The sequence below is a fragment of the Prionailurus viverrinus genome, chromosome A2, assembly GCF_022837055.1.
Source record: "Prionailurus viverrinus isolate Anna chromosome A2, UM_Priviv_1.0, whole genome shotgun sequence".
Taxonomy (NCBI): domain Eukaryota; kingdom Metazoa; phylum Chordata; class Mammalia; order Carnivora; family Felidae; genus Prionailurus; species Prionailurus viverrinus.
Window position 1 is genome coordinate 25,154,150 of NC_062562.1, and position 13,591 is coordinate 25,167,740.

The window sequence follows — 13,591 nt, forward strand, 5'->3', positions numbered from 1 at the left end:
ATAGTGCCATTTGTCATTCTAACAATAGAGTACTTTGATTTAAGAAACAAAATTTTGCCATAATTATGTTAATTAAATGCTTAAATACAAACTTGTTAGTGATATTTTTATGTAAATACCTTTTATTGGTATTGATTTTAGTATTTATATGACAGGCATAGAAACTTTTTATGAAATACTAATGCTTTACAGTAGGATGTCTTTAGCCAAATTGGTCATTGTTAGAAATTGTTCTCATCTCTGTTATGGGATTGTCATTATAGTTTTTTTCTTTTCCGTTATCTTGAATTCTTTCAAGGTGGGGAACTTTGTCTTCTGTGCTCATTGTTCTAGAGTTAGTACTGTCTAGGTTTTAACATGGTTTTATGTTTTCTTCTTAGATCTTGTAGATACTGATTTTGTCTATTATATTTTACTTAAATTGTATCTTTGTCTTTAGATTTTCTTTTCTTTTTTTTTTTTTTTTTCAACGTTTATTTATTTTTGGGACAGAGAGAGACAGAGCATGAACGGGGGAGGGGCAGAGAGAGAGGGAGACACAGAATTGGAAACAGGCTCCAGGCTCTGAGCCATCAGCCCAGAGCCTGACGCGGGGCTCGAACTCACGGACCGCGAGATCGTGACCTGGCTGAAGTCGGACGCTTAACCGACTGCGCCACCCAGGCGCCCCTAGATTTTATTTTCTGTATTATGTATTCCTTTTATTTGTCTATGATGAATTCTATGTGTATATAATTATTTTTACCATTAAATAGTTAATTTTTTAGAAGTTTATGGAGCCATTATATTTTCTGTTATACTGACAATGTAAAAAATAGAGGAGATTTATGAATATGTTTAAGTATTTAACAACACAAGCAAGTTATATAGACTTATCTACCTCTAGTCAGTGTGGTATTTAAAGAGAAATTCTTTTCATCCTCTGAAAGTCTAGTCCTATATCTCTGGCTTTTCATACATTACAATTCCGTTTCTAGATGTGTAGAATTCCTTAATCTACATGTGAATTCCCAAAACTTAAACACAGTATTCTACAGATTTCAAAATCCTGTTGATTGATTTAGCCATCACTGAGCACTTCCTATGTTCCCCACACTGTTCTAACCAAAACAAAGTCCCTGACTCTACGAAGCTAACATTCTAGCCCGCATGTACCATCATCCATCTTTCATTATTACCTCAGCCTATTTAGGACAAATTGGAATGTTTCTGATTTGTTGACAGGTAATCCAACATAATTCAGTTCCTCTTGTCCTATAAGTTTGCTGTGTAAAAGCAAATGCTATCATATGGCCCCAAAGTATTCTGGTTAAATTTGAGTTTTGTTCTGAATTACTAGTGCTCTACATTTGGTGAAATTTGTACATATCTCCTTTAATTTTATAAATTTAGATCATATATGTATCTTGGCCTCTTCTTTACTAACAGGTAAACTTAAAGTATTTTTCAAGGTCATCAAGGAACTGCTTAGACAGTTATTTAATGTCTAATGTTATATTAGACATTGAATGATTTTGTTTTGGTGGTTCTTTCTTTTGTTTCTTCTCTACTCTGAAACTCACTTTTCTGTCTTCCTCAATGTGACTTTTAAAACTTTTGTTTGCCTGACATTGTACTTTTCTAGTTCTTAACTTTTCGACAGTTTTGACATTTCTATCTTTATTTCCATTGTCTGTGCAGACTTTATCCTGTCGAGTGTCCTCCCTAATTCTCTCAAAATTCACATATTTACAATCTTAAATTACTACTTCTAAGAGCTTTATTTCAAAATTTATGTACTTATCATGAATTTCTTAAATGTATTTTTAGTTTATTTTTTAACTTTTTAAAGTTTACACTTTAGTGGTTTTTAGTATGCTCACAAAATTTACAACTATTACCACTATTTATTTCCAGAACATTTTTATTGCTCCCCAAAGAAACTGTACCCATTTAACAATCACTCTTCATTTCCTCCTCTTCAAGCCTCTGGCAACCATTAATCTACTTTCTGCCTCTATACATTTGCCTATCCAGGAGTTACTTCATATAAATGGAATCATATAACATGTGGAGTTTTGTGTCTGGCTTCTTTCATTCACTCTGGTGTTTTCAAGGTTCATCCATGTTGTAGCATGTATCTGTACTTTATACCTTTTATTGCCAAGTAATATTCCATTGTAGGGATATACCATATTTCATTTATCACTTTTACTACATACTCAGTTGATGGATGTTTGGGTTGTTTCTACTTTTTGGCTATTATGAGTAATACTGCTGTGAACATACATGTACAAGTTTTTTTGTGGACATATGTTTTCAGCTCTCTTGGTTATATACCTAGGAATAGAATTGCTGGGTCATATCATAACTCCATATTTAATGTCTAAAGAAACCACCAAACTGTTTTCCAAAGTGGCTATACTATTTAACATTTCTACCAGCAGTGTATGAAGGTTCGATTTCTCTACTTCCTGGTCAACACTTGTTATTGTCTTTTTTATTGTAGCCAGCTAGTATGAAGTGATACCTCACTTTGATTTTTGTTTTGCATTTCCCTAATTAATAATGTTGTGAGCATCTTTTCATGTACTTACTGGCTATTTGTATGTTTTTTTTTTTTTTCTGGAGAAATGTTCATGTCCTTTTCCCACTTAAAAATTAGGTTATTTATCTTTTTATTGTTGAGTTGTATATTCTGGATATAATTCCCTTATCAGCTGAGTGATTTCAAAAATTTTTTTTCCATTCTATAGGTTGTTTTGATGGTGCCTTTTTTGTTATTACAGTAAAACATACATAACATAAAATTTACTATTTTTTAGTATTTTAAGGGTACAATTCACTGGTATTAAATACATTCACAGTGCTGTGAAACTATCACCTTTATTCATTTTCAGAACTTTTCCATCACCCCAGACAGAAACTCTGTACTCATTAAACAATAACTGTCCTTCTTCTTCTACCCCAGTCCCTGATAACTCCTCTATTTTTACTGTGTGGCTCTATGAATTTGCCTATTCTAAGTGCCTCATGTAAGTGGAATAACATAGTATTTGTCCTCATGGTGTCTTTTATAGCAGAGAAGTTTTTAATTTTGATGAAGTTCAGCTTACCTTTTATTTTTCAAGTAATTTTTAATGATCTTAAAATTCTTCATTTATATGGTCACTTGTGCTTTTTAGGTCGTATCTCAGATGCTATTGCCTAATCCAAGGTCATAAAGATTTATTTTAATCATTTTTGAGTACTCTCTTGGTTCTTTCATCCATTTTCAAACATCAATGTAACTATCAGAGGTTTTGTGAGAAGGCTTTGTTAAATGTTCTTATTTATTTATTTATTTAATGTTTATTTTGAGAGAGAGAGAGAGAGAGAGAGAGAGAGAGAGAGAGAGAGAGAGAGAGAACATTCAGGGGAGGGGCAGAGAGAGAGGATCCCAAACACTGATAGTGCAGATCCCAGTGCAGGCTTGATCTCACAGCCATGACATCATGACATGAGCTGAAATCAAGCGTTGAAAGCTCAACTGACTGAGCCACCCAGGTGCCGTTAAATGTTCTCTTTTAAAATTTTTAGATCAGGATAGTGGCTTTCAAATTTTAGAATCTCCTGGGATGCTTACTAAAACTACAGGTTCCTGAGAGGATATTTGTACATTCGTAGTAAACTTCTAGGAGACTTCACATCACATTGAAAAGGTGTGTAAGTAAAATAGGCCAGCATAGTGATTAAGAGCATGGATCCTGGAGCCTCACTACCTGGGTGTGAGGTAGACAATCCTGGTTGTCACTTTTTAGCTGTATGATCTTGGGCAAGTCACTTATTCTCTAGGCATTCATTCCCTCTCTTATGGGGTCCCTTGCTCTCTCTGTTGCAAGGATTAAACAAGCAAATATCTGTGAAGTGCTTAGAGTAATTTGGCAATAGTGTTAACCCCATAATTGTTAGATATTGTCATACCCTTTAATTTTAGTAATGTCATTTCTAGGGACCTAATCTAGAACATTATCAGCGATGTTGCAAAAAGATGTAGGTATAACAGTTTCATCACAGAGTAATTGCAAGAATTTACCATATATAGTCTAAATTAATGAAATTTATGAAATGTCATTTGCTAGTCATATTTTCAAAAATATTTAATACCATGAAAAATAATGACGTAAATGAAAAAGTCAAGTAAATATACAACTATATATAAATTATGTCTCTAAACTTCTTTGAAAATATGGGGTAGGGAAGCAGAGTGTTGGTCTTACATTGCATATAAAGAAGTATGTTAAAATGTTGACATGGGTTATTCTTGGAAGCCGGGAGGAATGATTTTAATTTTCTTCTGTACTTTATTGTACTCTCCTGACTTCAACAGTAAGTATACACAGAAAAACAAATCATTTTATTTATTTGTTTATTTTTATTATTTTAGAGAGAGAGAGCACACAAGCAGGGGAGAGGGACAGGCGGAAAGAGAAAGAGAATCCCAGGCAGGCCCTACACTGAGCGCAGAGCCCAACATGGAGCTTGGTCCTACAACCCTGGGATCATGACCTGAGCCAAAATCAAGAATCAGACGCTCAACTGACTGGGCCACCCAGGTGCCCCCAAATTATTTTTTTTTAAAAGACAAAATATGGGGAAAGCTCACTGTAAAATAGGAAAAATGACAGGAAAATAGGAAAAGCCCAATGTGAAATAGGAAAGCAGAATGTAAATAGGAAACCTGAGTCCTAGTACTAGTATTGTTATTAAATAGTCTCAAGCCTCGGGATGCCTGGCTAGCTCAGTAGAGCATGCAACTCTTGATCTTGGGGTCGTGAGTTCAGGCCCCACTTTGGGCTGGCAGATTACTTAAAAAAATATTTTTCAGCCTTGAATGAATTTTCTGTCTACCTTGGGGGACAGAGTTTCCTCATCTGTGAAATGGGAAATTGAACTAAAATTAAAAAGACAGTGTGTAGACTGGTTAAGAGTTGGGAGGTTAGAGGGGGGAGTTAGGGACTGCAGTTTAAGAGATCACTGTGTGGGTTCATGCCCTGGTTCTTCTTCTATTCACTTGGTGACTTCTGGCAAGTAATTTAACCTCTCTGTGCCTCATATTACTTGTTTATAATGTGGGGATAGTAATAATACCTCATAGGAGGGGTGTGAGAATCAAATGAGTTAATAATACATGTAAAGGACTTAATATAGAATCTGGCACATAGGAAGGATTCAATCAATGTTACCTATTTTTACTGGTATATAAGATTCTTTCTAATGCAGTCATTTATTTCCAATAATATTGTTAGTCAAGTGAGCAATTCTTAAATTTGTCATTTGAAATTTAGCTCATTTTTTATTTAGGTATTTTGAAGTCCCCGTTTCCCTACCCCAGCTTTACTATTATGTCTTATGTTTAGTATAGGCAGCTTCTTTGGGGCCTAAATTATCTTTTTAAAAAAAATTTTTTTTTCAACGTTTTTTATTTATTTTGGGACAGAGAGAGACAGAGCATGAACGGGGGAGGGGCAGAGAGAGAGGGAGACACAAAATCGGAAACAGGCTCCAGGCTCCGAGCCATCAGCCCAGAGCCTGACGCGGGGCTCGAACTCACGGACCGCGAGATCGTGACCTGACTGAAGTCGGACGCTTAACCGACTGTGCCACCCAGGCGCCCCTGGGGCCTAAATTATCTTACTGTTGAGGGTATTTTGTAGACTTTTTCAGCAGTAAAAATCTCATTTGATTTTATAGAGTTTTTTTTTTTTTTCCAATTCTTTTTGTTCTGAAACTAATGCATGTAGCTTAATATATTTGTAGTTAAATTACATAGGCTGTTAGGTTGTACCTAGTTTTCTTCAACTGATGTTTCAATTTTAAATTTAGGAACCAGCATAAAGCCCAAGAGAATGTTACAGCTCAATTAGTCCATTCTAGTAAAAGCTAACTTTGTAAGGTAAACAACTAAACTGTTGGTAGAGCATGACCTACAGTAATGACTCAGTTGGTGCATAGATGTTACTTAACTTAATCCCAGAAAAAGAATGTATCCAAATGCTTTAAGAGAGAAATCTGAGTATGTGAAAATCACTTTCCGAGTCAGCAACCATGTTAATTCATTTTGGAACTCCTAACAGACTACAGAAATAGATGACTTTCATAATATTATATCATTTTCTTTCACTGACTATATATGACATACTTAATTAAAGTGACTCAGCTATTCCATCCCTTTGGAAATTTTCATCTGTAAGCAAGTCACTGTATGGTACCTCAGTTTATGGTGGCAGTCATAATGAAGATGATTATTTATTTTTTTCCCTGCGAGGGATAAGAATGAAAGTTGTATTTCAATACATTTATTCTTAGATCTTTAGAAGCTCTCCCCTTCTCTGCAGGGTTATAGCTGCAGTAGATAGCCCACTATAGGGGTCATTATTTCTGTGTTGGAGAACAAATTAGTTGAGTAACATTGTCAGGAAGCAAAAGGCAGGAGTTTGACTCCACAGTTATGGAATATAGTTTGTTACTTAAAAACATATTAGAGGATTCCTCTTATTATAATAACTTTTGTTTATAAAACATATTTATGTAATTCCCATGACAGGAGAAAAGTGCTGTGTCTTCTGATTTGATAGACAAAATCAGCTCAAGACAGCTTTGTGACTCACTGACAGACGAGGGAAGAATTCTTCTTGCCTTAAGGATTGGATTTTATTTTAGGATGAGTTATTTGTCTAAGTACAGATATGAGAGAGGTCCTACCCTACATGTCAAGTCTCCTGTTCTATCTTCCCAGAGATTTGACGCAATGCCTCCTAACTCCCAAATGTATACCTTTGTATCATCTGCTACTTGGGTCATGTTAATTACATAGTGTTTATATTTCTTCCTCCATGTTTTTCTGAATGTAAGAATTTGTGAGTTTTTCCTTTAAACATTTTGAGCTAGAGTTTTAAACATTCGTTGGTTTGTTTCAGTTAAAAAAAATCATTTCTTAATATAGAAGAGACTGGTAACATGTCTGCTTCTGTGGAGGGAAATTAGGAAACTGTGGGATGTAGGGAAGACATTGTGCTTTCCACTGCATCACTCAACCTTTGGAACCCATTACATTTTTTTCCCCAAAATTTTAAACCTAATTTTATAGCATAGCATAAACACATTCACAAAGCTTTGTTTGTTTTATGGGTTTTAGCCCTTTTAAAGTTGAGACCACAAAATCTCTTAAAGTTGACTATGAATGTTTCATTGAAGACATAATGATGAATTTACAGTCTTCCTTTAAATGACCCACTTAAACTTGATTCACTGATTCACACCATAAACTTTAAAAGGTGGATTGTTGGTGTAGATTGATGGCTTAATTCTTCTAAAGTTAGTTCATAATCAACTGCTACAAACTGGACCATATTCTCAATTTGTTTCTTCACTTCAACATCAATGTCCTTTAATTCTTCAACATTGGCTATATTGCTGTCTACTCTTCTATCTTTGAGAAGCATAATAAGGTCACTCTTCTTGTATTTCTTCTTGTGTATGATAACTGACTCTAGGGTCACTCATACTGTGTCCTGGATGTTGGTGAGTCTGCAGCTACATCAGCATGACCCCCTTCACAGATCTATGATAGGCAGCTACGATCTTTGTTGCTTCCTGGACACATAGAACATACATTCCATCTGCTCTTAGCCCAGGAATAAAATTTTCTCTCTTGTAGTAATCAGTGCTGGCTGTTGCTCCCTCAGCAGATGCTCCCATTCCACAGCAGTTATTCCCACAGATGAAAATAAAGGTTGATTTCCACAAAACTGTCATATTGTAATTTTCGAATATAAAGTCAAGCAGAACTCATCTTTTCCATTGTATTTACAGGCCAGACCCATACCGGCTCCCAGGGGGAGCTGAGCTCTGACAATGTCATTGCCCCAGTAGCTAGCAGTTCTTGGCATACATGTGCATTGATCCTTCTTTGTCTTTAGTACAGGCTTCTCTTTGTTCTGTAAACTCTACAAATTTCTGGGACAGAAGGGCCACAAATAAAGCAAAAGCCCAGTAGGTTGAGATGAGATGATCCATGATATTTATCCAATCTCAAGTTCCGCACAACCTTCTTGACACTTCATGAGCGATAAAAACCACGAATAATATTCTGTTAATGCTCTTGGTGAAGAGTCTGATCATTCTCTGCTATTTGAGTCCCTCTTCCCTGATGAGCACTGTTATGATAGGAGGGCCCTCTTCTAATCCATGAAGGTCACATTTCTTAATTTCAAATGTAGCATCATTTGCAAAGTTACAGGATATGTCTCTAGCAAGCACTCTCCTAGCTGTGATAGTCAGGAAATGGTGGGTATCTTTTTCTTAGAGCATCTTCCTCTTGAGTGCAGGCCCTGGTAATAGCTGCAGTGGTGGTGATGATGTCATTCTCTACACTGGGCCATAGGCCCACAAACATTTTATAAGACTGTATGATATTCATGAATGGGCTGTAATTTTCTTAACCATCCTTCCATTGTTATAGTTACCATTGCTTGGAAACTATTATAAATTTTGCGTTGCTGAATATCTTTATACATAGATCTATCTTTATTCACATTTTTGTTTTATTACTTCTTTAGGCTGAATTTTCAGAAGTGAATCAAAAGTCACATTTTAAAAGCTCCCTTGGTATACCTTGGTAAACTGCTTTCCAGACAGTTTATTCTCCCATGATCAGCTTGTGAAAATGTTTCTTTTATGTCAGTCTTGGAAGCACGAAATATTTGTTATTTAAAATACTTCCTGCTACTTTTATTATTGACAAATTGAACTCCTTAAATTTTTATATTTCAAGGTCAATATGGGTGTGTGTATATTTATTCTTTTTTTTTTTAGATTTAAAAAAATTTTTTTTTTTTTTTTGAGAGAGAGTGCGTGCGTGTGAGAGCGAGTTGGGGAGGGGCAGAGAGAGAGGGCGACACAATCTGAAGCAGGCTCCAGGCTCTGGCTTGATGCTGGGCTCAAACTCAGGAAGCATGAGATCATGACCTGAGCCGAAGTCAGACACTTAACCAACTGAGCCGCTCAGGCATCCCTCTATTTATTCTTCTTATCCTTCCTCTGTTCAGTGGCTTTTTTTTTTTTTTTTTTTAATTTTTTTTCAACGTTTATTTATTTTTGGGACAGAGAGAGACAGAGCATGAACGGGGGAGGGGCAGAGAGAGAGGGAGACACAGAATCGGAAACAGGCTCCAGGCTCCGAGCCATCAGCCCAGAGCCCGACGCGGGGCTCGAACTCGCGGACCGCAAGATCGTGACCTGGCTGAAGTCAGACGCTTAACCGACTGCGCCACCCAGGCGCCCCTGTTCAGTGGCTTTTCAAAAATGGTCTTATTAATATATAATTTACACTCCATAAAATATCCCTATTGTACATGTCAGTTGTGTTTACTTGAAGTGAATGATTTTTAGTACATCTGTAGTTTGTTACCATCACCATAATCCAGCTGTAAAATATTCTCATCACCCAAAAAGTTTCCTTTTGCCCATTTGCATTCAGTCCTTTATCCCACACCCAGCTTTAGGCAACCACGGATCAGCTTTCTGTCTCTGTAAATTCGCATATTCTAGAAATAACAAATAAACAAAATCATATTCCTTTGTGAATGGCTTCTTTTGCTCAGCATTGTTTTTGAGGTTCATCTATCTTGTAAAATACATCATAGTTCATTTTTATTTATTTAAAAAATGTTTATTTTTGAGAAAAGGAGGGTGCATGCTCAAGTGAGTGAGGGAGGGGCAGAGAGAGAGAGAGAGAGAGAGAGAGAGAGAGAGAGAGAGAGAGAGAGAGACTGAGAATCCCTAGCCAGGTGTGACACTCCAACTCAAGAACTGTGAGATCCTAACCTGAGCCGAAATCAAGAATCAGACACTTAACCAACTGAGCAACCCAGACGCTCTTTTATTGCCGATATATCTTATTTGTTCAGTAATTGATAAACATTTGGTTTGTTTCCAACTTTTGGTTATTATAAACAAGGAACTATTGCTGCTAGGAACATTTGTGTACATTTCTTTTTGTCTTTGATTTCTCTTGGGTAGATACCTGGGAGTACAGTTGCTTGAAACCCATTAAATTTCTTATCATTACTTAGTCACAAAAATGTTTCTTTAAAAGAATAGATGATAGCACTAGATTTGAGAAGGAACACAGTTCTATGATGTAATAGTTAACGTGGAATGATTAGAGTAGGCAAGTGAAAAGTTCTAACACATGTAGTATGACTAATAATGGAAACCACTTCAGGATTTATTGGTAGATGAGCAACTACCAGAACCTAAAACCAAGTGAAGGCAATTAAAATTAATGGCTATCTAAAAAAACATTGAAAACTTTGGTTCCATGAAAAATGAGAAAAATGGAAATGGGACTTCATTTGCATTTATTTTGACAGAAAAGTGAAAATATGTAACACATAAAATGTCCTTCTTAACATAAAAGAAGGCCATCAAGACTTTTGTAGATAAACAGGCCAAAGATATAAGCAGTCAGTTCATTCAAGATCAATGTATACAGCAAGTAAACATTCCTTCTTGCTAGTGATCACAGAAATAAATATTTAACAAGTTGCTTATATTAAATTAGCAAAATTGATAACGCTGGATAGAAAGATTGTGTTAGTGATGTTGCTTTGTATGTTGATCTAGTTCATGTACAAAGCAATGTGGCAAAGCCTATCCAGATCCTTGGAATAGTAGATTTGGAAGTAACTTTTATTTTAGCTTTCTTGAATGTAATTTAAAAATTTTTAATAGTAAATTATTAAGGGAGGGAATACATCAGAAGATAAGAAAACAGTACAGATTTTCCCCATGTGCTGAAGGTGAGTCTGGTTGTGCTATCTTCTCCACTCTGTCTCTGTGACTCATTCAAACTCTGGAGGCACTAACTCAACGCAGCTTTTTTTCTTTCCAGCCAGAGAACACATGTTTGTTCTTCTGTAGCCTGAATCCTGCTTTTACAGCTTTGGCTAAATCCTGGATCCAGTTGTTATTTAATCCAATGACTCACACCTTAGGAGTTACCCATCCCACTCCACGAAAATGCTATTAACTTTCTCATTTGGAATAAATAATTCTGTCATATTCTGTCTACAATTTATATCAGTAAATTTGCTTTAGACACTCACAGGAAAATATGCTTCCTATTGATTTTTTTTTTTAAAGTTCTTTGTGGAGTTCTTCTGTATGGGTGGGACCAAACACTTGTGTCACTCCCAGTTAGTACACTTACAGTACAGTCATCCAACAGTAAGTGATTTTTTAGTTTGACAAATTGTCTGCCAAAAAGTGATAAAGTAGAACATTCATTGAATCAAGAAATGGAACTTGATCCTTGCTTTATTTATTTTCCCCCTGCGCCTTTCAAGTTACCTTTTTTCTTCTAACTTCAGAAATTCTTTCCGTTTCTGATAAATTTTTATTGGATTGATATTTCCCCCTAATTACTAACATTACGGATTTTTACATTATCATACTTGTTATACAAGGCTGTAAGATTTTAATTGTTAGTTGAGCTTATGTGAAGTCATAGGTAATGTGTAACAAGAAGTTAGGAATGATAAAAGGCAAAAAAATTCTTATTCATTTTATTATGCTTGCCAGCAACTTTTGGTTTATTAAGAATTATATTATCAATTTCCTTTACATAGAGCAACCATAAATACTCTTCTACTAAAACTGTAACTAATCTTTTCCTATAGGTAGTAGTGTAACTGTATCTGGTCCCTTTAGGTATTTCTACTCAAATTGGCTTAACTACTTAAGGATCTCAGGAAGGGATGGCACTGTAGGTCCTATTAGTTTTTGATTAATTAATGCAACAGAATCGGAAAGCCCAGTCAGTTAGGTGACTTGACTTATCTTGAGCTCTGATTTCTGTCAGCTTATTCAGATCACTTACGGTGTCTCTTTTTTACACTGGGAGAGGTATTGTTAGCCCTTGGCCATTTCCCTGGCATCTTGGATGTTTCTTTTCCTGATTTTCATATACCTGACTATCCTATCTGGTGTTCCTTCAAGCATTTTCTCCATTAATTTCTCCTTAAATGCTAGTGTTTCTAAAAGTTCAGTCATTGTTTTCCCTGTGATTGTTACTTTTGGATCATTTCATACATCACAATATTAGTAACCACTCAAATGCTGATACCTTTCAGATATCTTGAGCCCTAAGTTCCAAGTTTTCTGTCCTCTGCCTGCTGACATTTACTCACTTGGATGTCCTATAGAGACTCCAAAAGCAATATACTCCAAACTGAAATGAATCATTCACTCACCACCCCCCTCCAATATTTCCAAATATAGATAATGGCATTATCATCCAGTAGCCCACACTGGAAACTGCTTTCTTCAACACTGAACACATAGGATCAATCACTAAACCCCTTTCACTACTAACTAAGATCCTAGTTTAGAATCTTATTATTTCTTCATTTTAGTACCCTCATAACTGGTCTTTCTGCCTTCAATCTAGTACGCCTCAAACAATGTCAGTTTGATCTCAGTACTTTCCTGCCTAAACCCTGTAGTGGCAACTGTCCTGTCATCTATATGATAAAGGTTGTACTGCTTGATATGTCTTAAAAGGCTTGGTGACTTCTTTCTTCTTGAGCCTCAGTGCTATACTTCACATGCCAGACCTTCTCCTCAGTCTCCCCCTACTGCCGCCCCCCATGTTGTTTCTTACCTCTGTTTGCTCATTCTGTTTAAATCCCTTCTCCACTCATCTTGACTCTTACTCAGCCTTCATGATTCAGCATAGACAGTTCCTTTAAGAAGTCATTTTTGAATCTTCAGGGTGCCCTTCTAAGAAGTACCCTCCTTCTCTACTGGATTATTCTTATTCGTATATAAAAAATGTTTTTTCTTTTAAAAAAACTATCTTGGGGCGCCTGGGTGGCGCAGTCGGTTAAGCGTCCGACTTCAGCCAGGTCACGATCTCGCGGTCTGCGAGTTCGAGCCCCGCGTCAGGCTCTGGGCTGATGGCTCAGAGCCTGGAGCCTGTTTCCGATTCTGTGTCTCCCTCTCTCTCTGCCCCTCCCCCGTTCATGCTCTGTCTCTCTCTGTCCCAAAAATAAATAAACGTTGAAAAAAATAATTAAAAAAAAATAAAAAAACTATCTTGACTTCACTTTCCCTTCCAGCTATTGCTCATCTTTTTTGATAGAAATTTTTTTATTGAGGTATAATTGATATACAACATTATATGAGTTTGATATATAATGTTGGTATACAACATTATATGAGTTTCAGGTATACAACATAATGATCCACTATTTGTATATATTGTAAGATGATCATCATAAGTCTAGTTAACATCCATCACCATACATAGTTACAGAATTTTTTTCTTCTGTTGAGAACTTTTAAGGTCTACTCTTATAGCAACTTTCATATATGCAGTACAGTAATATAAACTATAGTCACCATGCTATACATTACATCCCTGTACTATAACTAGAATTTTGTACCTTTTGACACCCTTCACCCATTTCTTCTTACCCTCACCCCCTGCCTTTAGCAACTACCAGTCTGTTCTCTGTATTTATGAGCTTGTTTTTTTGTTTATTTTTAGATCCCACATGTAAGTGAA

The 13,591-nt window shown here is 36.0% G+C and overlaps 1 protein-coding gene and 1 pseudogene across 32 annotated transcripts in view; one reads left to right on the forward strand and one right to left on the reverse strand.

Moving 5' to 3' along the window:
* The window catches only part of SLMAP (sarcolemma associated protein), a 200,752-nt gene that overhangs the window by 82,890 nt on the left and 104,271 nt on the right, over positions 1-13,591 (forward strand). The window lies entirely within an intron of this gene.
* Positions 7,243-8,037, reverse strand: LOC125161081 (pyruvate dehydrogenase E1 component subunit alpha, somatic form, mitochondrial-like; annotated as a pseudogene).